This window comes from Lepidochelys kempii, chromosome 8 (genome assembly GCF_965140265.1).
Source record: "Lepidochelys kempii isolate rLepKem1 chromosome 8, rLepKem1.hap2, whole genome shotgun sequence".
Taxonomy (NCBI): Eukaryota; Metazoa; Chordata; order Testudines; family Cheloniidae; genus Lepidochelys; species Lepidochelys kempii.
The window spans coordinates 102,380,334-102,406,568 of NC_133263.1; the positions used below are offsets into that span (position 1 = coordinate 102,380,334).

General features: G+C 48.4%; 1 protein-coding gene across 1 annotated transcript in view; it reads left to right on the forward strand.

Annotated features, from left to right (window-relative positions):
* The first annotated feature begins 17,669 nt into the window (after nt 1-17,669).
* Nucleotides 17,670-26,235, forward strand: part of MOB3C (MOB kinase activator 3C) — a 49,810-nt gene continuing 41,244 nt past the window's right edge. Inside the window, exon 1 of the mRNA XM_073357814.1 lies at nt 17,670-17,862. The gene's annotated coding sequence lies outside the window, so the exon portion shown is untranslated. The remainder of the gene's footprint in view (nt 17,863-26,235) is intronic.

Sequence of the window (26,235 nt, forward strand, 5' to 3'; positions counted from 1 at the left end):
GAAATATTCTCTTTAGTCAGGTCATGGTGAGCCAGAGGATTATGGGAGTTTGTAGGTGAGGCCCGGGGACTGACTGTGCATGCCTAGGGCACTGCGGTAGGGTGGAGGTGCAGAGTTGGAGTATATTTTGCTCTCTGTGTTTAGGTGACGTTCATGGCTCCCCATCCAAATCATGTGACGAATTGCCCGGCTATTGCAGTCATGGACAGACTATACAGCAATGCCATCATATTCTGTCAGTCATCAAGGTGGTGTTTTCTGTCGGAGCTGTCAAACCTATCCCAGTAACAGTCATTGCATGAGACACCCAATCACCCTCTTAGCAAGCAGTCCTCTCTAAACTGCCCTGCTCGCACTAGCAATCCCAGCAAGGACAGAGTCTGTGTGCTGCGCTGGATGTGGAGACCGAGCGGGTGGGGGGGGTGGAGTGTGTGTGTGTGTGTAAAACGCACCTTGGGTGTTTTATACGGTCCAGCCACAAGAGGGTGACAAAGTTACACAGTGGGTTAGCATCTCAGGGACAAGGGCTAAAAGGAGCCAGGTTGCTGATGAAGGTGGAGAAAAGCAAATGTAGCACTTATCTTCAAAGAATGGGATGGCAAGTGATCCTGGCGATTACTGTCTTATAGGTTTAGCTCCTCTCCTGGCTGGGACTGAGAGTTCCTTTTTTGCATGGCTAACTTCCTTTTTGGCTCTTTACAAGCATTTGCCTTTATCCCTAAAAGACATCCTATTCCCCACCATGTGGGATAATAACAGAGATGGAGAAGACCTCTTTAGCATTTGGGTGCATTTTCCTGCAAGGGAGGGGCACAGTCTCCTGCTGGAGGGTGCGTTATTGCATCTGATACCAGTCCTGAAAGTGCTGTACTGCCCCAGCCCACGCTTGGCCCTCCCCATCCTCCCAACCTCCAGCCCTGGTACTGTCCTAGCAGTGGGATTCATACTGGTGCACTCTGCCATCTCATCCGGTCATACCCTTTAGAGAGACTAGCATCTGCTATATTACCAGTACTGACCATGCACTGGGGCTGAGCCATGGACCTTTGAACACCTTCATAAGCTAGCTGCAATGATGTTACATGGGTAATTGGAGCAGCCATGGGGTTGCAGCATAACTGTGAAAACCCTGAGCTCTCTGGTTATTAACAGGCTGCAGTGGACTATTCTATTTCATGGCAGCCCAGTGGCTTGTGCATTGCGTGGGGGTGGGTCACTAGGGTGGGGTTTTCCCGTGACTAACTCCAGCTTTATGCTGATGAATGTCACATGTATCAGTTTCATTATTTCATCTCAATCTTAGTCATATTTTGGACTCCCTCCTGAGAGCCAGATACAACTGTGATGGGTATTTTGTATTTCTATAAAGCGAGGAAAAATAGTGGTTACATTAAAGCACCGATCTGGGAATTGGATAGTCTGTCACTTAAACGCTCAGTACCTCAGTTTCCCCATCTGTAAGATGGGGGTAATACTGTTTCCCTCTTGGCTGTGGTGGTGTGAGGATAGATAATCAGTGATTGGGAAGCGCTCAAATACTACAATGAGGAGGCTAGATAGACTCTGCTCTCCCCTGCTTTGTAGTCAAATGGCTCTTAGAATCCAGGCCAACCTGTCAGATTCCACCCACGGGCCTCCTTTAAATTTGTCCTTGTCCGGGGAGACGCATGGAGCTGTCGTCTCCAGCCACAAACAGAATCCAGGCAACCTGTTGCAGCAATTCTTAGCAACTCACACATTCAGCCATTGTAGCTCAATATGAAACGAACACACTTGGCTCACACTGAATAGCTTTCCAGCATCACTCCTGTCGCTGCAGGTTGGCTGGCCTGGGAATAAAGGCAGGACCCGGGCAGGCTGGTAGTAACCTCCTGGGCAGTTTGCCAGAACGATTTCCTATCTCGGAGTGCTCCGTGGGTGTGCTGTACTCATTTGCGCGCCCTGCCCCGATTCCCTGAGTCACGTGTGTTACATCGATGGCACATCCACCTTGGCCTCTCAGTTTGGCCTTGTCTCTCCCAACCCACGCACAGAGGAGAGATGGGTTTTTTTCAAAGAGCATCTCAAGGCTCCAGTTAACCTTTGCGAGGCAGTTCTTCTGCGCTGTTCCCTGGCCTGTTTCTGGGCTCTCCCTCAGCCCAGGGAGCCTGACTGCAGGGCCTTGCGCTGCTACGGCAGTGATAATGGCCAGCAGCTTTTGGTGCTTCCTTCCAGTTGGGAGTTCCTCCTGAATTTCAGAGTAACAGCCGTGTTAGTCTGTATTCGCAAAAAGAAAAGGAGTACTTGTGGCACCTTAGAGACTAACCAATTTATTTGAGCATGAGCTTTCGTGAGCTACAACTCACTTCATCGGATGCATACATCCGATGAAGTGAGTTGTAGCTCACGAAAGCTCATGCTCAAATAAATTGGTTAGTCTCTAAGGTGCCACAAGTACTCCTTTCCTCCTGAATTTGGCCACCAGGAACTCCTCCTTTCACCTACAGACAGGGCCTTTCCATTTCCTCCCATATATCTCATCCCCACCCCCACCCCCGGGCCACCTTATGAATGCCCCATCCCCTCCTACCTCTACAGTCATATAGACCTCTCCCACCTTCCCCCCAGAACATCCCCCCTAGTGATACATCCCCCCACCCAAACAGTGCCAGCCCCAAATTGCCAGCCGCCTCCCGCATCCTCCTGACATAAACCCCAGCTTCTCCCCACCTCCCTTCTTCCCTACAGCCTGAGAAGCTGAAGAACAGGGCCCTGGTTTGTGTTGTCAGAAATCGGACACCATCTTCAACTAGTTAATCTCTGTTTTCCAGCGTGGGTAGTGGGTCAGGTCCTTGGCTGGCTCCCCCTGCAGTAGGCTCAAGAGGGGGTGCCAAGTCTGCCTGGGAACCATTCCCTCTGTGGTGTACGCTGGCCGGCGCGCTCCTCCTCCCGTGCACGGCACAGTGGCTGCTGGGGCTCTGTAATGCTGAGCGCGCCTCAGTCTGCCCGTCAGGAAGCCAACTCTCAACCCATTGCAGCAATCAGACGCCCCACCCGCTTGAACCCCTCGTCTTCCTCGGGAGCGGCTCTTTGGGCAGCTCCCCGGGGGGGCGCCCCTGTTGAGGGTAGGAATCACTTGGGGTTCATGCTTCTCCCCACAGCTGGCAGCACCCCATCTGCAGTGCTAACCACCCAGCGCCTCTTAACGCCTGCTGCAGGGGCTTCCTCCGAGCGGCTTCCGGTGAGTGCTGCGGCCACATTCCCAAGCAGAGCGCTGCCCATGGCTTAAATGGCAGCCCATGGACCCTGTCCTCTGTCCTCCCCAGGAGCTCGTCCGAGGCTTCCAGCACGGCTCACGTATCTCCTCTTCCCCCAGCTGATCAGGGCCGAGCGATGCCCTTGATAATGAGTCTAGGGGCCAGGCCTAGGAGTCTTTGTTGGTCCCATCCACACCGCAAGCGTGACAGGGCTTTGGGGTGACTCGCGTCTGACCCACTTGCAATGGACACAGTTACGTTGTGTCTGCCCAGCACCTCTTCCCCGCAGGCCGGTGTCGGCCATGTTCGTTTGCCCGCCCCTAGGCATTCTGGGTATTCTCAGCGGGCGAGAGGGTGGCTGGCGGATGTTCATGAAGGGTGGCCGCCGCTGCATGGGGTGCGGTGCATTCTGGGACGGCCTATCACACAGAGAGCTGGGAAGGAGGCAGACTGGCCGAATCCGTGCGAACACCTGGTTAGGCGTTGACTCCATGGGGACTCCAGGGCTCAAGCACCCCTGGGAAAAAAATCAGGGGTGCTCAGCACCCACGGACCCCAAGGCCCCACCCCGACTCGGTCTCTTCCCCCGGGGCCCTACTTGTGCTGCGCTTCTTCCCGCCCCCACTCTGCCTCTTCCCCTAAGGCCCCCACGGCTCACTCCCCTCCGTCCCCTCCCCCGTCACTCGCCCTTAAGGCGGGGGGGGGGGGAGGGAGTGAGCAGCAGGCGGGAGGCGCTCGGGGGAGGGGACGGAATGGGGGGCGGGGCCTCAGGGGAAGAGGCGGAGCAGGGGCAGAGCACCCACCGGCAAAAACAAAAGTCAGCACCCATGGGATTAGGGGTCCGCTCCGCGCAATGTTGCAACCTGGGAACAGGGGGACACCCAAGCACCAGTGAAACGTGGTTAGTTGCCATGCCAACTGAGTGCTAATGATGTTGCACTGGGATTTAAAAATCAAACACGTTTAGAGCCAACCAACTCTTGAAGCTGTGGTGCAGACAGGGCCATGGGGGCCCCAGAGGCTGATGGGAGCTGCTAAAGGAAAAACTGGAAGTCAAACACATTGCTAGCCCCTTAGGGGTGGCTGCTTCTTGTCATCTAGTGAGTTATTGCAGGTCAGAGCTAGGCTTGTAAAATGGAGAGAAATTTTGAAGGCATGGGGAAAAAAGGCAGATTCCCCCCCCCCCTTTTTTTTTCCAGAAAAAAATAGAAATTTTGGGGAAAACTCAAATGTCTACAGTTGTTGTGTATTTATCAAAGCTAAACATTATTTATTTCTTTAAGAATCAGAACTGTCTGATGGATTTCGTTAGCACATAAAAAAATACCGTTTGGTCTATTTATGAAATACAGATGTAGAAATTATTTAGTTTTGATTTGAATAATAATGACAAATATACCTAGTATTAGGGCCAGCGCTGCAGCTGCCCACTAAGGTACTTAGGTGTATATTTTTTTCCGTTGTCAAATAGGATAAAAATATAACATGTTGCAAAGAAAAAACATCAATATTGTAAACAGAAGAGAAGGTTATATAATTTCAGGTCAGAAATAATCTGTAAATAGACCTGACCTGACATTATCCTGGAGATACAGAAGAAAATCATGTTTCCAAAGAAAAAGCTTGGAAAACAAATGTCCCTGTAATGTATTAACAGAGCACAATATTAAGGATCAACTGTAAATTTGGGTATATATCCAAACTTTATAGTAAAATTATCACCAAACTCTTCAACGGTGCATTATCATCAGATATACATCTACACACAGTAAGTGTCATAACTGTAGACAAAACTAGCCATCTATTAAGAGTATAATATAACTTAAACAGCATACCTCAATTTTACTTCTTTCCTTCCTCAATCGCTGTTCATTCTAAGAGACAAATACTTTATAGAACAGTTCTTTTCAAATTTTTCCCCAAATTTCCAATTTTTCCAGACCAGGCCTTGGAAAAAAACAGACCCCCCCCCACACACACACCAAGTTTCCCTTCCCCCCTTACCCTAGACTTTGAGAGGGCCAGCTGCACCTCTGACCCTTCTCTGGCTCTCTGAGTGCACTCCCTCCAGGGGCTAAGCCCTTAGCTTTCACCTTCCTGGGGTGATCTCACAATCCTTCACTGCCAGAAAGGGCACTGGCTACAATACTCTGTGTACCAACCCTCATTGCCTAGTAGTGCTGACTGAGTTCAGCCCCTGAGGTTTGTCCCTTTAGAAGCTGTTACCAAGAAGTGAATACAGTGACCCAAACCAGCCTTCTTAAAGCATTGTTTAATCTTAACAATAGGAACGAAGTATGACAAGAGAAAAGTATTTTTAAACAGTAATCCCTAACCTTTATATGGCACCTTTCACCAGTAGATCTCAAAGTGCTTCACAAAGGAGGGCAGTATGGTTTTACAGGAGGGGAAACCGAGGCACAGAGAAAGGGGGGGAAAGTGGCTTGCCCAAGGTTACCCAGCAGGCCAGTAACCAAGCCAAGCATAGGACCCAAAGTGCCTGAGTCCTAGGTCAGCCTCTATCCCTCTCTTAAAACAGTCTATATGCATACCTGTCTTACCTAAAGGCTACCCTACACCAGACTCTCCAACCTCGGGGGAGAAGACTGCTCCCCAACAATCTCTGCCTCAATTCCCCTCTTAACCATCTGACCTCCTCCCAAAAGTGTCTGTGTCTTTTAAACCTTTCTAGGGCTTTGATCTCCCTGCCCCCAGCCAGACTGAGCCATTCCTGGAGGAACCTGTTTAACAACCCCGGGGGATCTAGGCAACCCATCACTGCGAAGGAGTCCAAGCTTGTCCAGCCAGCGTTTGCTGAGAGGGGGCAGTTCAGCTTTCACCTTCCCCTCCCATGAATCCACAGAAATGAGGAACTTCACAGTTAGCGGTAGGTAGGTGGGAGGAGAAATCTGACAAGCAGTGGGGGCCAGATTCTGAGTCCAGCAGACCTGCTTTAGATCGGGAATAACTCCTGTGGGATCGGTGGAGCTCCGTGCCCCATGGGTCTCAGGGATCAGAATCGGCTCCCTGCATGGTGGAAATGGGCCAATCTCCTCTGAAAGAGGCGGTCCCATTTTACACCAATCTGCGGAATGTCTTGTGCTGAAACCTGTAATGGATTGAGCCGGAACAGCCAAGCCAGCCCAGCACCTGCAACCGAAGAGAGCTTGTGGTCTGTGAGCCTTCTCCTTTTGGGTGAATCCATCTCTTACAAGGACACAACCCCAGACCACTGTAGTGACTGGGTGCTGGCTTATCTCTCTCCCCTCTTCCCCCCTTCAGAACCAGCTCAGCTGTGGGGCTCCACCTATTCCCCAGCCACCTACTCAGTGGGGTGGGGGAGTAGTGAGCATATGCCTCCCCTTCCCCCCGGTGTTTCCAGTCCTGTCTGGATATAAAGGGGGTCTGTGTGCATATTCCCGGTCATGCACCAGCCCTTGATGACTATGGTGGGTGGTTTTTAATCCTCTCTGGCTGTGGCAAGAGTGATGCGGTCTTCACAAATGTGCCTGAAGAGGAGACTGTTTGGGGTCCTTTCACCTGTTCCCACCGCCTGTTGGAGGGGAAAAAAGGACTGAAAGGCAAAGGAGGAGTGTGTGTGTTCTAAGAGACCCCTGTGCTTTCTGTCTCCCCAGGTTCAAACTCCCTCTCCAGCGTCTGTCATCTGGTAGGATCCCTTCCCTTGCAAAGAGGACCCCTCCCACCCTGAATAATGAGGAGTCCATCAGTAAAGGTAAAATCAAATAAAGTGTATTGAAGGGTTTATAACAAAGAGTGGGACAAAGAAGAAGGAGAATAAACAGCAAATGATGCAATACAGTGATTACCCACAAAACTCAACCCTATAAAACATATATATAAAAACCTTCTTCCCAGATCAAAACGACGGCCGATGCTTGGGATCTCAATCCTCCGGCTAATGGTAAGCCTTTGGAGAGGATCTCCAAGGAGTCCCTTGTGGTTTCCTCGAGACCACAGGCAGAGCAGATGTTGCGTCCAGGAGAACGGCGGCGGATGGTGCTTCTCCTTCTCTCTTTCTTGCAGGTGAGGAAGCTTTTGGAGGAAAATCCCTACCCCTTCTATCACTAAAATGGATAGATAGATGCCTGCAGGTCAGACCTGTGGCCCGTGACCATCCCCCACTGCCACTCAGATGGACAGCAGCTGAGCAGTGCTTGGGGCAGACTTATGAAATCTGGCCCGGGAAACCCGGTAGAAAGAGCAGAAAACCCCTTCTGGGAAACCCTGTGGAAAAGGCAGTAAAAACCAGTTCTATCCAGAAGTTGTTTACCACTTCTGAGGAGAAAATAAAGGGCGGGAAAATAAATCCATCGGTCACATGGGCATAAAACTCCATTTTGGAACCAACATGGCTTCCTGTGATTACAGAACATATGAAAGCAAATCCAACCTAACATGCCCCCGGCTCAGGAAATCCTGGGATGTTACTGTCAATTGTGATATCACTAGGAGCTTGCTCAGGGTGGTCTGATTGGGTGGGGTGAAGGCACCCGGCTTGGGGCTCTGTTGGATGAAGAGCAGATCCTTCTACTCAAAAAGTAATAGCAAAAAAAAAATTAAGTACATCAGAAGCAGGAAGCCTGCTAAAAAACCAGTGAGGCCACTGGATGATCAAGATGCTAAAGGAGCACTCAAGAACGATAAGGCCATTGCAGAGAAACTAAATTAATTCTTTGCATCAGTCTTCATGGCTCAGGATGTGAAGGAGATTCCCAAACTTGAGTCATTCTTTTTAGGTGACAAATCTGAGGAACTGTCCCAGATCGAGGTGTCACTAGAGGAGGGTTTGGAACAAATAGACAAACGAAACAGTAATAAGTCACCAGGACCAGATGGTATTCACCCTAGAGTTCTGAAGGAACTCGAATGTGAAATTGCAGAACTACTAACTGTAGTCTGTAACCTATCATTTAAGTCAGCTTCTGAACCAAATGACTGGAGGACAGCTAATATGACGCCAATTTTTAAAAAGGGCTCCAGAGGTGATCCCAGCAATTACAGGCCAGTAAGCCTGACTTCAGTACCTGGCAAACTGGTTGAAACTATAGTAAAGAACAAAATTGTCAGATACAAAGATTAATATAATTTGTTGGGGAAGAGTCAACATGGTTTTTCTAAAGGGAAATCATGCCTCACCAATCTATTAGAATTCTTTGAGGGGGTCAACAAGCATGTGGACAAGAGTGATCCAGGAGATCTAATGTACTTAGATTTTCAGAAAGCCTTTGACAAGGTCCCTCACCAAAGGCTCTTTAGCAAAGTAAGCTGTCATGGGATAAGAGGGAAGGTCCTCTCATGGATCAGTAACTGGTTAAAAGATAGGAAACAAAGGGTAGGAATGAACGGTCAGTTTTCAGAATGGAGAGAGGTAAATAGTGCTGTCCCCCAGGGGTCTGTACTGGGACCAGTCCTATTCAACATATTCATAAATGATCTGGGAAAAGGGGTAAACAGTGAGGTGGCAAAATTTGCAGATAGTATAAAACTACTCAAGAAAACTAGAGTCCCAGGCAGACTACAAAGGGCTACAAAAGGATCTCACAAAATTGGGTGATAGGACAACAAATTGGCAGATGAAATTCCTTGTTGATAAATGGAAAGTAATGCACATTGGAAAACATAATCCCAACTATACGTATAAAATGATGGGGTCTAAATTAGCTGTTACCACTCAAGAAAGAGATCTTGGAGTCATTGTGGATAGTTCTCTGAAATCATCCACTCAATGTGCAGCAGCAGTCAAAAAAGCAAACAGAATGTTGGGAATCCTTAACAAAGGGATAGATAATAAGATAGAAAATATCATGTTGCCTCTGTATAAATCCATGGTACATCCACACCTTGAATACTGCATGCAGATGTGGTCGCCCCATCTCAAAAAAGATATATCGGAATTGGAAAAGGTTCTAACAAAAATGATTAGGGGTATGGAGTGGCTGCTGTATGAGAAGAGATTAATAAGACTGGTACTTTTCAGCTTGGAAAAGAGATGACTAAGGGGGATATGATAGAGGTCTATAAAATCATGACTGGTGTGGAGAAAGTAAATAAGGAAGTGTTATTTACTCCTTCTCATAACACACGAACTAAGGGTCACCAAATTAAATTAATAGGCAGCAGGTTTTAAACAAACAAAAGGAAGTATTTCTTCACACAACAGTCAGCCAGCCTGTGGGACTCTTTGCCAGAGGATATTGTGAAGGCCAAGACTAGAACAGGGTTCAAAAAAGAACTAGATAAGTTCATGGAGGATAGGTCCATCAATGGCTATTAGCCAGGATGGGCAGGGATGGTGTCCCCAGTGTCTGTTTGCCAGAAGCTGGGAATGGGCGACGGGATGGATCACTTGTTGATTAATACCTGTTCTGTTCATTCCTTCTGGGGCACCTGGCATTGGCCACTGTCGGAAGACAGGATACTGGGCTAGATGGACCTTTGGTCTGACCCAGTGTGGTCGTTCTTATATTCCTCTCATTTGTTTTCTCCTCTGAAAGGTTTTTACTGGGGCTGCTGGATCCAGACAAACCCTGTAGGTCTCTCTAGCTCCCACACAAAACCTACCCTCTGCTGGTGTTACGGGGGTGTTTGGATCAGAATATTTTCCTCTGCCTTGCTTAGCTACCAGAACTGTGTGAAATTTTTGTATTGTTAGAGGTGGAGACCCATCTCAGACTGATCTGAGCATCCCTGAATTTTGGGGAGGATAGTCCTTCATGTATCAGAAACAAGGGCACAATCCCAATGAAAAAACAAAATTGTTGCAGGCCCCTTTAAGAGTTAAAGAGACCAGGATTCTGGATATCTGTCCTTCTGCTGGCTGTTTGCTTTGGGAGGCTGTGAGTGAAACATACCCGAGCTGGTTAGAAGAGTCTTGCCACCCCTGGGTTACAGTATTTTTACTGTTGTCAATGACTGTCCCTGTAGCTGGTAGCAAAAGGAACAAGATCCAACATCATCAGAAGTGGAGTCCATATTTGGGGGACTAGGGCCCAGTCGTGCTAAGACTTATGGAGGTGACTCGCAGAACTTTAGTGCATAAGGCTCTGCAGGATTGGGCCCTCTGTGTGGAAGGTAAAATGTACATCAGACCCTCTTAGGTCAGACATTTGCTGTCCTGGTGCCACGTGTAAACGTCAAGCCATCTGCAAAGGAGAAAAGCAAAATGTGAAAAACATCTGAGCCTCCAAGCCTCCCAGTTAATGCAAAAAATGAACCGCCCCCGCACCCAGCTTTGTGGCTGACAGCAGCAGAAGGGAAATCCCAGAGAGGCTGGAGACTGAGACTCACGATTTAATGCAACTCCAAAAATGACTGTGGAGGAAGGTCCAGATGCTCAGCTAGTGGGAATTGACGTGGCTGAGTTAATTTCAGTGGTGTTAAGCTGACTTGCACCCCTTTAGGATCTGACCTAGAAGCCGATGGCCCAGAAAGGGAGAAGATCAGGGGGAGCTTGACTTCTTGTTTCCCATTCGTTTCCTTTTCGTGAGGCACAGTTTAGAATTCAGAATTGCGGAGGGAGGGTGGGTCTGTGATTTTTACAAGCTGATGGGTCTGTGGCTTCCTGCCTCCTGGATGACTCATGTTCACGCAACTCGATTCTAAAGTGTGATAAAAAGAGAAAGGCAAATCTCATAGACTTTAAGGTCAGAAGGGACCATTATGATCGTCTAGTCTGACCTCCTGCACAACGCAGGCCACAGAATCTCACCCACCCACTCCTGTAACAAACCACTGACCTCTGTCTGAGCTACTGAAGTCCTCAAGTCGTGGATTAAAGATTTCAAGGTGCAGAGAATCCTCCAGCAAGTGACCCATGGCCCACGCTGCAAAGGAAGGCGAAAAACCCCTAGGGCCTCTGCCAATCTGCCCTGGAGGAAAATTCCTTCCTGACCCCAAATATGGCAATCAGCTAAACCCTGAGCATGTGGGCAAGACTCACCAGCCAGATACCCAGGAAAGAATTCTCTGTAGTAACTCAGATCCCACCCTATCTAGTGTCCCATCACAGGCCATTGGGCATATTTATCCCTAATAGTCAAAGATCAATTAGTTGCCAAAATTAGGCTATCCCATCCTACTGTCCCCTCCATAAACTTATCAAGCTTAGTCTTGAAGCCAGATATGTCTTTTGCCTCCACTGCTCCCCTTGGAAGGCTGCTCCAGAACTTCAGTCCTCTGATGGTTAGAAACCTTCGTCTAATTTCAAGTCTAAACTTCCTGATGGCCAATTTATATCCATTTGTTCTTGTGTCCACATTGGTACTGAGCTTAAATAATTCCTCTCCCTCCCTGGTATTTATCCCTCTGATATATTTATAGAGAGCAATTGTATCTCCCCTCAGCCTTCTTTTGGTTAGGCTAAACAAGGCAAGCTCTTTGACTCTCCTTTCGTAAGACAGGTTTCAGAGTAGCAACCGTGTTAGTCTGTATTCGCAAAAAGAAAAGGAGTACTAGTGGCACCTTAGAGACTAACCAATTTATTTGAGCATAAGCTTTCGTTGAGCTACAGGTCACTTCATCGAAAGCTCATGCTCAAATAAATTGGTTAGTCTCTAAGGTGCCACTAGTACTCCTTTTCTTTTTTGATAAGACAGGTTTTCCATTCCTCAGATCATCCTAGTAGCCCTTCTCTGTACCTGTTCCAGTTTGAATTCATCCTCCTTAAACATGGGAGACCAGAACTGCACACAGTATTCCAGATGAGGTCTCACCAGTGCCTTGTATAACGGTACTAACACCTCCTTATCTCTACTGGAAATACCTCGCCTGATGCATCCCAAGACTGCATTAGCTTTTTTCACGACCATATCACATTGGCGGCTCATAGTCATCCTGTGATCAACCAATACTCCAAGGTCCTTCTCCTCCTCTGTTACTTCCAAGTGATGCATCCCCAGTTTATAACAAAAATTCTTGTTATTAATCCCTAAATACATGACCTTGCACTTTTCATGATTAAATTTCATCCTATTACTCCAGTTTACAAGGTCATCCAGATCTTCCTGTGTGATATCCTGGTCCCTCTCTGTATTGGCAATACCTCCCAGCTTTGTGTCATCCGCAAACTTTATTAGCACATTCCCACTTTTTGTGCCAAGGTCAGTAATAAAAAGACTAAATAAGATTGGTCCCAAAACCAATCCCCCGAGGAACTCCACTATTAACCTCCTTCCAGCCTGACAGTTCACCTTTCAGTATGATCCGTTGTAGTCTCCAGTCTCCCCTTTAACCAGTTCCTTATCCATCTTCCAATTTTCATATTGATCCCCATCTTTTCCAATTTAACTAATAATTCCCCATGTGGAACCGTATCAAATGCCTTACTGAAATTGCGGTAAATTAGATCCACTGCTTTTCCTTTGTCTAAAAACATCTGTTACCTTCTCAAAGAAGGAGATCAGGTTGGTTTGGCACAATCTACCTTTTGTAAAACCGTGTTGTATTTTGTCCCAATTACCATTGACCTCAATGTCCTTAACTACTTTCTCCTTCAAAATTTTTTCCGAGACCTTGTATACTGCAGATGTCAAATTAACAGGCCTGCAGTTACCCGGATCACTTTTTTTCCTTTTCTTAAAAATAGGAACTATGTTAGCAATTCTCCAATCATACGGTACAACCCCTGAGTTTACAGATTCATTAAAAATTCTTGCTAATGGGCTTGCAATTTCATGTGCCAGTTCCTTTTATATTCTTGGATGAAGATTATCTGGGCCCCCCGACTCAGTCCCATTAAGCTGTTCGAGTTTGGCTTCTACCTCGGATTTAGTAATATCTACCTCCATATCCTCATTCCCATTTCTCATCCTACCATTATCCCTAAGCTCCTCATTAAAGACTGAGGCAAAGTATTTGTTTAGATATTGGGCTATGCCTAGATTATCCTTAACCTCCACTCCATCCTCAGTGTTAAGCAGTCCCACTTCTTCTTTCTTTGTTTTCTTCTTATTTATATGGCTATAGAACCTTTTACTATTGCTTTTAATTCCCTTTGCAAGGTCCAACTCTACATGGCTTTTGGCCTTTCTCACTTTATCCCTACATGTTCTGACCTCAATAAGGTAGCTTTCTTTGCTGATCCCTCCCATCTTCCACTCCTTGTAGGCTTTCTGCTTTTTCTTAATCACCTCTCTGAGATGCTTGCTCATCCAGCTTGGTCTACAACTCCTGCCTATGAGTTTTTCCCCCTTTTTTGAGATGCAGGCTTCTGATAGTTTCTGCAACCTTGACTTGAAGTAATTCCAGGCCTCCTCCACCTTTAGATCCACAAGTTCTTCAGTTCAATCCACTTCCCTAACTAATTTCCTTCATTTTTTTTTAAGTTAGCCCTTTTGAAATCAAAAACCCTAGTCACAGATCTAGTTTTGTTTATCCTTCCATTTAGTTTGAACTGAATTAGCTTGTGATCCCTTGTACCCAGGTTGTCCCCTACAACCATTTCTTCTATGAGGTCCTCACTACTCACCAAAACCAAATCTAAAATGGCATCCCCTCTTGTTGGTTCAGCAACTACTTGGGGAAGGAATCCATCAGCTACCACATCCAGGAAAATCTGAGCCCTGCTATTATTACTAGCACTTGTCCTCCAGTCTAACCATTCCTCCTGTCTTACTCAGCCCAGTGGCTGAGATGGCAGGTGAGAAGCACTCTGCACCAAGAACGGAATGTGACCGGGATAGGGGCAAAGACACTGCTGCACCTCCTGTGGCAACTACTAGCCATAAGCTCTGATCCGCAGCCCATTGATGTCAGTGGAGGGTCTATTAACTTCAGTGGGCATCGGACCAGGCCCACAGTGCTGAGAAGGGTCAACACTTGTGATGCAGGCAGGATGGGGAGCAGAGGGAAGCAGTGTCCCTGACTAAGGGAAATCTTTGGCTGCTGATCCGCATCTCTCTCCATTTTTACACAGTGGTGACACTGCAGAGATTTCAGTGGAGTTACTGCTTTTGTAAACCCATGGAAGCAAGATCAGAGTCTCCCCTGTCTTGCTTTACTTCCAGAGCTGTGTGAAATTTTAATATCCTTAGAGGTGGATTTAAAGCAAGACCCTACCCAGATCTGAGCATCCCTGAATTTTGGGGAGGAGCCAGACTTCAGTGAGAGTAACTGTACATTTTCTTGCAGTATATTATTCAGCCAGTAGGTGACCTTGTGTGCTGTATAGAGTTCCAGGCAGGGTGCAACTACGCTGGTAAACAAGGGAGACAAAGCTGGGACTCAAGCTACATGGAAGCCTGTTTGTCTGTGTCTTTACCTGTGGTTTCTTGAATAAATGCCTCCTGTTTAAGAACGACTATGGTTCTATAAACCATGATAGTGAGGAGGTGACCTGACAGAGGTACATAAAATAATGAACAGTCTCGAGAAGGCCAGTTGGCAACATCTTCCTCACAAGGGGCATCTGATGAAATTAAAACTTAAAATAGGTGAAAGGAAGTACATTGGCAACAATTAACCTGTGGAACTCACTGCTACATGATATCATTTTAGAGAAAAAGATGGATCTAAAATAAAGTCTGGACAATTATATGGGTAATAACTAGCAACTGAATTTATACTAACCAGGATAAAATCATATGAGTTATACCTACCATCATCCTGCAAGATAAAGGGCTGCCACATGGGAGATGCACATGTAAGCCTGTTGTTGCAAAACTGTTAGAGTTTTGCAACTAACTCTGCAGCATCTTTGGTGCTGATCCCTGTCAGAGGAAAGTTATTGGCAATGTGGACCTTTGGTTTAAGCCTGCGTGGTCCTAAATGTTAAACTGGCCAGTTTAGCTTCATTGCCCAAGCAGAGGGAGAGAAAAGTAAAGTAACAACTTAGGACGCCATCCAGCGCACTCTGGCAGAATTCCCATTGACTCTATCTAGGAAGGCGTGTGTCCTCCTGAGTGCTTAACGAGGCCCATAAATAGTGGGAAATAAATGAGACCTTTCACATTCTTTAATTTTAGTAACTGAAGCTGCGACTAGTAGCAGCAGGATTTGATTACATATATGTTGATGGTCCCCTTTAAGAAAACCAAGGTATTGTTAGTAGCTACAAGCCAATCTTGGTGGGCGGGGGAAGGATTGTTACAGAGCTTAGGTAGCCAATAGTTAATGGACAATGTGGACAAACTTGGCCCTAAATCTCCCTTGTATAGAATAAGGGTTTACAGAAGCTAAGAACAACAGAAATGTTGCCATGGTGTTTTTCCCCCAATGAAAACCCCTTTTGCAAATATTCCCCAGCAACGTTTGCTACCCAAACACTGTAGCTTTGTATCAATACAAGGCAACCTGATGGTGAAACCGATTATAAGCAAAGGCTAAGCTGCTGAGTTGAGAGAGAGAGGCAAAAACCAAACCTACAGAGCAAACAGTGAAGGAAATGGATGTGTAAAAGCCTTTGTCACAGAAATTGAAGGTGTTGTTAATTACACAGTACAGAAACTTGCAGTGTAGAACTCACAGGGGCTTGATTCTAGACTCCTCACATCCGTAAAATGTCCATAGGATTTAGAGGCAGCTTTGGGGGCCACCAAGAATGCAGATTATACCAGGAGTTTTGGTCCCCTTAAGGAACTTTATCAAATGCAAATTTAAAGACCCAATCTTGCTCATAGAAATAGCTGGAGTCAGGCTCAGTTACACTAAACTGCAGGATCAGATGTGTTTTAAATGTGACATTTAAAGGAAGCAACTTTAAAGCCAGTTTTCTCAAGAGACCTCTCTTTTTCTGAACACTGGTGACAGTTGTGCCAGCATTGAAGGCTAAATCCACCAGCTGATTTTCAGTGGCAGAGGGAAAGCAAATCCTAATTTTTTCTCTCCCCCTTCTCTCTCCTCCACTCCCACCCCTCAATTAACTTTTTCATTTGGAAAGCTATATTGCCACATGTAACATTCCTTTGTAAATCTGTGGACTGGAGCCAACTAGGGGAAGCCCAGTGAAAAACCCACAGCCAAAGAAGACATTGCAGCATCAAAGCATGATGTGTGCTTTACGCTTTCTTGAGGAACATGCTACATAGCAAAAGTATTGGCACAAAGAGGGGAGACACAAGGCGGATGAGGTAACCTCTTTTATTGGACCAACTTCTGCTGGTGACAGAGACAAGCTTTCGAGCTACACAGAGCTCTTCTTCAGGGCTGGGAAAGGTACTCCCAGCATCACAGCTAAATACAAGGTAGAGCAGATTGTTTAGCACAGGTAGTGAGCAACACATAGTCTAAGGGATCATTCAGGCCTGTTAACACCTCTCCAGTCATTGCGGGTGGGGGGTTAAAGGGTTATAGATTGTTGTAAAAAGCAATAAATCTAGTGTGTCTATTTGGGCCATGATTTTTCGCATCTAACAAATGAATTGAAGGTCCCAGTCTCACTTTTTTGAAGGAATTGTGCTGTTTTCCTTTGAGGACGAGGACTGAGAGGTCAGCTATAGAACGATCGCTTTGTGATAAGTGCTCACCCACAGGCGATACGGGATTTTTTGTTTATCATTTTTCTGTGTGACTTCATTCAGGAGCGTGGGGATTGTCTGTCTGTTTTACCTACATGGTTGTTATAGGGGCATTTAGTGCACTGGATAAGATATGCCACAAGTTGTGATAGACGTGCGTAGGACCAGTGGATCATGAAATGTGTGTTGTGGGGGGTGTTGATCATTGTAGCAGATCTGAAAGGAAACCTGCACAACACCTTCAAAAGGCAAGCCTGGGAGCTTAAATTCATAACTCTGCTAGATGCTAGAAATCATGGACTGAATACAAAAAATTTATTTGAGCATAAGCTTTCGTGAGCTACAGCTCACTTCATCGGATGCTGTAGCTCACGAAAGCTCATGCTCAAATAAATTTGTTAGTCTCTAAGGTGCCACAAGTACTCCTGTTCTTTTTGCGGATACAGACTAACACGGCTGTTACTCTGAGGACTGAATACAGACACTGGATTTATGTTTTATTACAACAATCTGTAAACCACTAAATCCGCCCTCCCCCCCCCCCCCAGCTTTCCTACCCCCCTAGGACTGGAGAGATGATAACTGGCCACTTCACCTTGAATGATCCCTTGAAATATATGTTAACTACTTATGTGAAACAACCTGTTCCACCTTGTATTTAGTTGTGACTCACTGAGTGATTTCCCAGACCTGAAGGAGAGCTCTGTGTAAACTCAAAAGCTTCTCTCTCATCAACAGAAGTTGGTCCAAAAGAAGTTACTACCTCATCCATTTGTCTGTCTAATATCCTGGGACCAACTTGGCTACAGCTATGCTGCATACCACAGAGTGGAAGCAGGAGACAGAGAGATTGAGGCGTAGGGGGCAGGGCGAGCTACGGGTTCTTTTTGAGTCAGTTATTGCTAAGGCAGCTGTACTTCTGGACACACTCAGGATATGACATCACTGGGTGGGGGGGGCAGGAAAGATCAGGCAGAGTTTCTTTAATGAAAACCCCAGCAAGGGTTGGTGTGTGTGTGTGAGTTTTTCCCTGACCCTGGGATCTCATAGCTAAACTGAGGGAGCCCAGAAGGAAGCCGCAGGATCTAGCTAGCTGACCTTTCCATACACTCGAGAGGGATTTGGTCTCTAATTCAGATCAGTTCTGGAGTTAGGTGAGTGTCTGGTTTTGTTTTGTTTTTAAACTTTCCTTAAGAAGTTTCTGGCTTGCTCTGAGAATAACTGTCTCCCAGTAAAGCCCCCTCCAACTCCAACCTCATGCTTTCCCTGCTAGCCTGTTGTGTGTCACAGTCCCACTGGGAACAAAAGCAAATGCAGCCAGGTGGATTGATTCCCCCAACTTCACACCCCTGCAATGAAGTTGCAGATGGTACATTTTAGGGGGCAGGGGAGGGGGCATTTCAGGAGCTGGATGCTGCAAACTAGGGTTGGCTCAGCCGGTGCGCTTATAAATGTTTAGTATCAGAGGGGTAGCTGTGTTAGTCTGGATCTGTGGCACAGGACTCTTTGTCGCTTTTGTAAATATTTAGTGACCCCATATTTTGCGACATCCGGGGCGAGCGTGAGGGGCGAGCCATAGCAGAGGGGGAATGAATGTGGCTTTTGAGCCGATGAGCGGAGTAAATGTCACTTCCTGGAGCAGATGAGGAGCCAAACCAGCCAAAGTTTGGAAGCAGTATTCTGTGCTTAGCAGAGTTTGGATGGTGGCCAATTGCCACTGTAAGACTTTGCTGAGGAAACTGACAAGGGTCTGGGAGTATGGTCTGTCGTGTTGTGCAGTTAAATGTCCCATAGCTAGTGGCTTGAGTGAGGCCATTGCATGTCCTGGAATCTGGTCCCCATACATGTTGGAGGAGTTCGGGAGGAGCTTGGGTTTGACCAGAAGATGAGTTGTAGAGGGTTGGTGTGTGGTGTTTTTGGTATCATGTCTGACCCTCACATGGGAGCTGTATGGCTCACATGCTCCGAACAGGCAGCAGGAGCCACTGAGCCCAGGCCTTTTGGGATTGTGCCTCTGTAGCGACTGTTACTCAGGACTGAACCTGGTCCCTCTAAAGCTAGGAGCATGAGTCTCTACTGATTTACACAGGTGTTGGATCAGACCCCAAATCCCCTAGCTGGCAGCTTTGGAAGACCTATGTCCTCTGTGGATCAGACACAGAGTGGGATGTGTAACACACACTAACCAGGGAGCTACACCTCCCTTCTGCTTTCCAAGTAAGAGGATCGGTCTAGTGGGAGGAAGGCTGGCCCGGTGGTGAAGGCATTGGCCTCTGACCTTGGTTCAGTTCCCTCCTCTGCCACAGACTCCCCATTTGACCTTGGGCCAGTCACTTAGCCTCTCTGTGCCTCTGTTCCCGGATAACAGCGCCACCCTACCTCACAGAAGTGTGGGGAGGAGAAAGATGTGGATTGTACTGTGGTGGGGGGGCTAGGTAGACTGAAGCTGTCTCCTTGTTCCTTGGGGAACAAACACTACAAGGAGGCATGATCAGAGGCGAATTCTAAGAGGGTGTTGGAGTAGCAGTAGCCAAGGTACGTGATGCCAGGCACTCAGTGGGCTAGCACTGGGCAGAGTGATGGGCCAGCCGGTAACACCAGCTTGGAGCAGGGGGATTGTGGGGCAGGCAGATGTGACAGTGGAGGGAGCGGCAGGTGGGCTGGGTGGTACCAGGCAGTGGGCGTGGAAGCAGCAGATGGGGACTGCCTGGCAGTGCGCAGGGTGAAGAGGGCAGTGAACAAAACCAGGCAGCGGGCAACGGTCTGGAAGCAGAAATCTGCTTGGCTCGGTTGTAGGGTTGTGCACTAGGGGACAGAAGGGGGGTTCCAAGTCCTGAGCGGGGAACAGCCACAGGAGTAACCTGGGCACCGCTCTCCTGGCTGCAACTTCCCAGTGTGTGTCCTGATTGCAGCAGCCAGAAGGGTGATTCCCGACTTGGGTTTCGGTGCCTAGTTGCTATGTTGATTGGTGCTGCCTCTAAACGGCTGCGTCTGTTCCAGCCCCGTTCTTCCCGTTTGTGCGGGAAGTTCCCTTCCTGGGACCCACAGGCAGATTCCCATGACATCGAACAGGTAAATGTTGCTCTGCGCTTCTTGGAGATCATCTTCTCTCAGCTTTCAGAGTAGCAGCCGTGTTAGTCTGTATTCGCAAAAAGAAAAGGAGGACTTGTGGCACCTTAGAGACTAACCAATTTATTTGAGCATATTTGAGCTACAGCTCACTTCATCGGATGTATCAGCTGGGGCTCCTCTTTGGACCTTCCTCTCCCAGGCTAGTTCGCTTTGGCCTTCATGCCCCGGCAGCAAGCTCCCGCTCCCAGCAATTGTCTTGGAACGTCTCCTGGAATTTTCCATCATTTGCGACGGCATCTGGGATCTGCGGCCAATAACCCCGTTCCTCCAAGGCAATGCAGCCGGGGTCTGGCTTCAGCAGGAAGTGAAGAGAAACCAGCCCTGTTTGGGGACCATTGTGGTCAAGTGACCATTTTTAAATAGAATACTTTCATGTCCCCTTAGATTTGGTTAAACTCAAAGGCTGTACAAGGACAGGGCGCAAATGGCTGACTTGGGCGTGATGTTGCTGAGCCCTAGGGGACTTCCGATCTATTTCCAAACATACGGCTCTTTGGATCAGGGTTGCACTACACCAGTAACGAGGCTCCCAGCCTGCAAATACTTATGTGCATGCTTAACTTTAAGTCTCCTTGTCCCGTTGACTGCAGTGGCATGTGCAAACGTGCATGCGGGATCAGAGCCCGACTAATAATCATTAATACAGGTGCAGGTGGCTGACGGGCCAGCTGGCTGGAGAGGTTAATATCCCATCGAAATATCTCGCGATTATCCCTTTTAAGCTTCAGGTAGCAGCTTCCTCGCTGACTTCGCCAGTGCTTGTCTGCTATCGAAGTAATGTGTCAGCAGGGGGACTTTCCTTTTTTACTGGTGAGGGAAGAGAGGAGTTCCCTCAAGCGTGAGATTGAACCCAAGACTCTTGCAGTCAAACTTCAGTCAGCCACTGAGACAGCTCGGACTAGTAGTGCAGGCCTCTATTTTGTCACACAGAGTCTGCCTAGCTGGAGGTTGCAGCGTGCGGCCGCTTCGGGTATGCCCACATGGGAGAAAAAACAAAACCCACCCCAGCGAGTCTCAGAGCCTCGGTCGATGGACTCAGGCTCGTGGGTCTCGCGCTACGGGGCTAAAAATAGCAACGTAGATGTTCTTGTTTGGGCTGGAGTCAAGGGCACTGACTTTTCTTTTCTTTTTCTCTGTGGGGGCTCCACCCCTGCTCTGCCCCGAGGCCCCACCCTCGCTCCACCCTCTCCCCCGCCCTCCCACCGCTCGCTCCTCTCCACCCGCCCTCCCCATCATCCAAGCCGCTCGCTGATGGGTAGCCAGTCCCGGGGCCCCGCCAAACAGCTGTAGATGGTGGGTGCTGAGGACCCCCTGTTTTTTTTTCCATGGATGCTTGAGCTGTGGAGCACCCATGGAGTCAGGACCTATGGCTGGAGCCCGGGCTCTGAAACTCAAGCGGGAACGTCTGCTCTGTTATTTTTAACCCAGTAGGACAAGCCATGCAAACCAAAGTCAGTTGACTCTGCCTCTGAGAGGCATTGCCATGTTTGGGTGTTTTTGCAGCTACACAGGCCCCAAGGTCACCCACAAACCACATGCATGTGGCATGAAAGAGGAAATTGGTGACTGTCAACTCCCAAAACCCAAGCGTCAGTGAACTAAAAAGGTAACTCTTCACAAGGCTGGTAGAGAGATCTGGTACACTCATGAGCAGGGCAGGGGTGTAGAGTTGGGAAGGGGGTAGGACCAAGTCTGTCCACTAGAGGGCAGCATTGCAGGGGCATGCAAACCAGTTTGTTGTAAACTCAGGCTCTGCGCAGATTCAGGCAGCCTCCAACAGACAGGTTGATCCAGGCCTTGATGTTTGGAGGGACACTCACATTTTGCAGAGAGGCCCGCAAACGTTGGTTGCTTGCCTTCCTACCCCCGGGTTCAAAAATGCAAGCGGGCATGGGGCCCCTTGCTTCAAACTGGGGCCCTGCATTTCCTAAAGATGGATTTTTACTCCCACCAAAAAGTCGTGCATGGATTTGAGGGCCTGCGATCTGTGACCCGCCCCTGGCTGAGCATCTCCTTAGGAGCTGGCAGCATGTCAGAGCCATCCATTAGGATGGTGTTAGGATGTTAAATGCCTCGCTCCGTCCCAGTGTGAGAGCAGCTGTTCTGCTGCTTTAAAATTTGGATCGTGCTGCTCAGTGGCTGTTTGAGGTTACCGGAGCCAGATGCTTGTGTGAGCATCTGACCACTGGCATGCGAGAGGGGACTTAATTAATTAAAGGTTTCAAACAGCCTCTCAGCACTGCATTTAATTGTAGATCAAGTACCACGCTGTGTTCTCAGCCGATGAGCAGATGGATACATTTTCCTGGCTGATCTTTTAGTTTTGGTCACTCAGTGCTCTTGAGTTTTCTTTCTCATGGATTATTAATAATACTTACTTATTAATTCTTTCTGGTAGCACCCACAATGTATGAAGGCCCAGATCCTAAAAGATATTTATGTGGCTAACTTCCAGGCATCTGGGCAAGTCACAACCTCCCTGGCTCAGTTTCCCCATTTCTAGAACTACAGTATATTTGAGGATCTGGGCCTAAACGCTTTTCAACAGACAAGGAAGCCCAGTCCTTGCCTTGAGGAGCTTTCAGTCTAAGCACAGCAAAACTGAGCAAGGAGAGGGATGCACCATATATACCCTAGTTCTAAAAATGGGGAAACTGAGGCAGGGAGGGTGTGACTTGCCCAAGTGCCTGAGAAAATTAGAGTCGGAGCCGGGATTCTGTTCTGTTCTCATACTGTGCCCATCACCTTGGTATCTGGGCACTTGGATGAGAACTCAGTAGCTCCCCAGCCTATCTCTTGCCACAGCCCTCAGTTTCTCACTTTCCCTATTCGTGCTACTTTCCTTTCCTCTTTTGTGTGTACCTGTGTAACAAAGTGGAGGTGACGCTCGATTGTTTGATTATCCCTGTGCCCTGTACCTTACACCATACGCTGGCTGGACTTCTCACGTTTAAAGATTTCTGTGCATATTGGGTGGTCTCTGAAGCCAGACTGATGACTAGGGGAACTGAAACTTAGCCAGATGGGCTGTGGGTGCCGTTTTAGTTGTGGCTTCCTTCCGCATCTGACCCTGGAGAAATATTCATTTTGTATTTGGCTGTGGCAGTGTGATCTAGTGAGTAGGTGCTGAACTGGGAGTCAGGAGAGAGTTGGGTTCTATTCAAAGGTAAATCAGCCAGGACCCCATTGTGTTGGGTGCTGTACATACACATAGTAAGAGAAAGCCCATGTGTCAAAGAGTTTACAGTCTAAATAGACAAGACAGACAAAGAATGGGAGAGGAAACAGGCATCAAGAGGTGCAGTGACTGCCCCGGATCACAGAGAAACACAGCCAGGAACACCAGTCCAGGTCTCCTGACTCCCTGCTGCTGAGGAGCTGTGTGACTTTGGACAACTCATGCAACCCCCACCCGTGCCTCAGTTTCCCCATCTGTGCAATGTCGCTGACGGGACTGGCCTGGAGCACTGGCAGTCTGCATCTGAAAAGCGCTAACCCTCGCACCAGTAACGCCTGTCTTTCTGAGGCACAAAGGAACCTGTTCTTGGAAAACTATTAAGAGAAGCCCTACGTTTCTTCAGTGTTGTATGCATATAACTATATCAGACAGGGGCATGATTATTTTAAGCAAGATAGTTATACCAGTACAACCCCTAGTGTGGACACCGTTATACCGCTATAAAGGTGCTTCTGCTAGCGTGGCTTATTCCCCTTTCCGAACAGGCAGGGCGATACCAGTGTAAAGCACTTTTCTCTCAGTATAACTCTCTCTTTAACTTGCTCGTGGAGACAGGCTGTGAGTTACAGCTCTGCATGTGGACAGCTATTTTGGCTTAGCCCTGGCTTGAGCATTGGCTTAGGTGGTAAATTTACAGGCACAGACTAGACCAATTAAACCAGTTTTAAACCGACCTGGATTTTCCCTGGTTTAATTAAACCAGTTTAAGCTAATCCGGTGCCTCCTCTCAGTGTAGACAAGGCCATGTGCCCAGAGGAATGAGCACAGTGCAGCTGGTGCTGAAATTGGCAGCCAAGTCAATGCTGGAGCTTATATTCGTGCCCGACCCAACAGGTACAGGAACAGGGCTCCCCCTTGCTTCCTTCGTCTCCAATAACGAAGCCTTTCTCCTGCAGCTCGCTGGCAAATGAATCCGGGACCCTGGCTGGTGAATGGACCACTGTGGGGAGGGGGAGGGAGCCGTCGCTCTCCAACTTCCTGTCTCCGCAGGCGATTGTGAGATGCGGCTGCCGGGACAGGCCCGCCCGGGACAGGAAGGGCCCCGTTCACAATGGGGGCAGCGCAGCAGGAAAGGCAGCCGGAGCTCCGGCAGGGACGGCCACCTGTTGGCATCCCACACCTGCTTCCGTCCATCCTGATGCTGGGGCGAGGACGCTGCAGCTGCACTGCTCATGAGGGCTGGGAAACTGGACGGAGCTGGTGCTATGAATGCCTGGGAGACTACAGGACAGGCTGTTTGGTCAGGCACTGGGCTGGGAGTCAGGAGACCTGGGTTCTATTCCTGGCTTTACCACGGGCCTGCTGGGTGACCTCAGACAAGTCAAGTCCCTGCCCCGTGCCCCAGTTTCCCTTCCTGTCTGCTGGCTATATAGATTGTAAGCTCTCTGGGGGCAGGGACACTCTCTCATTATGTGTACGTACAGTGCCTGGCACGATGGGGCCTCTAGATGCTATTGCAATGCTAGTTCTAATTCACTGAATTCACTGCAATCCAGTTAGCAACGGGCCCAAAATCCGGGGTGCAAGTGTCCCTGGTCTCTACGGGAGGGAGGATGATGCCATCCTGAAGTTTAGGTTCTCGGGGTTGATTTGAGCGGCTCTGTGGCCTTTCGGTGCCTCTAGTGGACTGATTTCCATGAAATGAAACAACCATTGGACCATGGAACCTGGCTAAGCCACGCAACACAAAATGGGTGGTTTCTTCCAACCCCTCAGCAAGGAACTAATAGCAAGTGCTGTAGTAAGGTCTCACCAGCGGAAGGAATGGTCGAGACGATCGAACCTTCTGACTGCCGGAAGCCACAAGTGGATCACTGCATACGTGCCCTTTCTGTACACTCCCCCGCAAGTGCTGGTACAGGCTGCTGTCAGCGACAGGCTACCAGGCTGGCTGGACCATGGTCTGACACAGTGTGACACTTCTTATGTATGGAGGGGCACTGTGCAGGGGTTAGGGTGCTAGACCTGGGTTCAGTCTCCTGGTTGGCCACAGGCTTCTTGGGCAACTCACTTAGACACCCTGTGCCTCTGTTTTCCATCCATAAAATGGGCATAATGCACTTCCTTACTGCTCCGGCGTGTTGTGAGGATAAATGCATTGCAGATCATGAGATGCTCCGATACTGTGGTAACAGGGGCCATATAAGTACGTTAGACCGGGCAAATCCCTATGCAGACTGGCTACATTGTAATAAGCCACGGTTTCAAGCAAGGGAAAGACCAATTGGGACAAACAGCAGCTCTGTCCGTCTGCACCATGGGTTGCATTGGTTCCTCTCTGCCAGTGGTTATAACTGGGCCAAAGGTTGAAGGGTTATTGGTCTAATCCAGTGCATGTCCTTGCATGCCCGGGAGTATCACCAGTGATTAAACAACAGCTGAGAGAGAACTGATTCATGACTCAGCATCTTTGTTTTGCAGTGGGTCTCCTGGTCACTAGGACAAATTAACGAAAGCCCGTGGTTTCCGATCAGTTCCCCGTTCGTGCCGTGATTCAACCCCTGGGTGGCATCACAGCTTATACCATGTGTAATTGGCAGGGCTGACGTTGCTCAGCAGGGATGAGTTCTGGGCCTCCCAGAGAAATACCTAAGTACATTCTTATAAAGAAAAGAATACTTGTATAGTGCTTTTCACCTGCCTGTCTACAGATCTGTGGTGGAGTGTGTTAGCCCTTTGTGGTTCCCTGCTGGGAGCCCCAAGGTCCTACCACATGATTCCCTAAGAAGCAGTGAGCTGAGAAGAAAAGAGCAGCGAAGGTGGGTCCTCGAGGCTTGCCTAGATAGGACTCTCCGGAGCAGCCACTTTGGAAAACCACAGAGACCTGGTCCTTCCAGGGCTAGACGGGCTAGCAACAGCCAATCAGGGCCCTGCTGACCCTGATAAAAGGAGCTGCCTGTGGGTTAGTGGAGCAGTCACTGGCTAGGATTGGAGGAGAGAAGGAGGGAGTCTCTCTCTGACCGCAGGAGCCTGACAATAGATGGAGTTCATGGCTGGCTGAACCTGCCCAGCTGGGATTGCAGAGAGGAATCTGAGGATGCTGGCTCTGACCTAGGGCTGGAGATAAAGGGCCTGGTTGGAAGAAGCCCAAGGAAACAGCAGTGACAGATTAGAGAGGGCAGTATGTGGCTACTGTGCATAGGGTCCCTGAACTGGA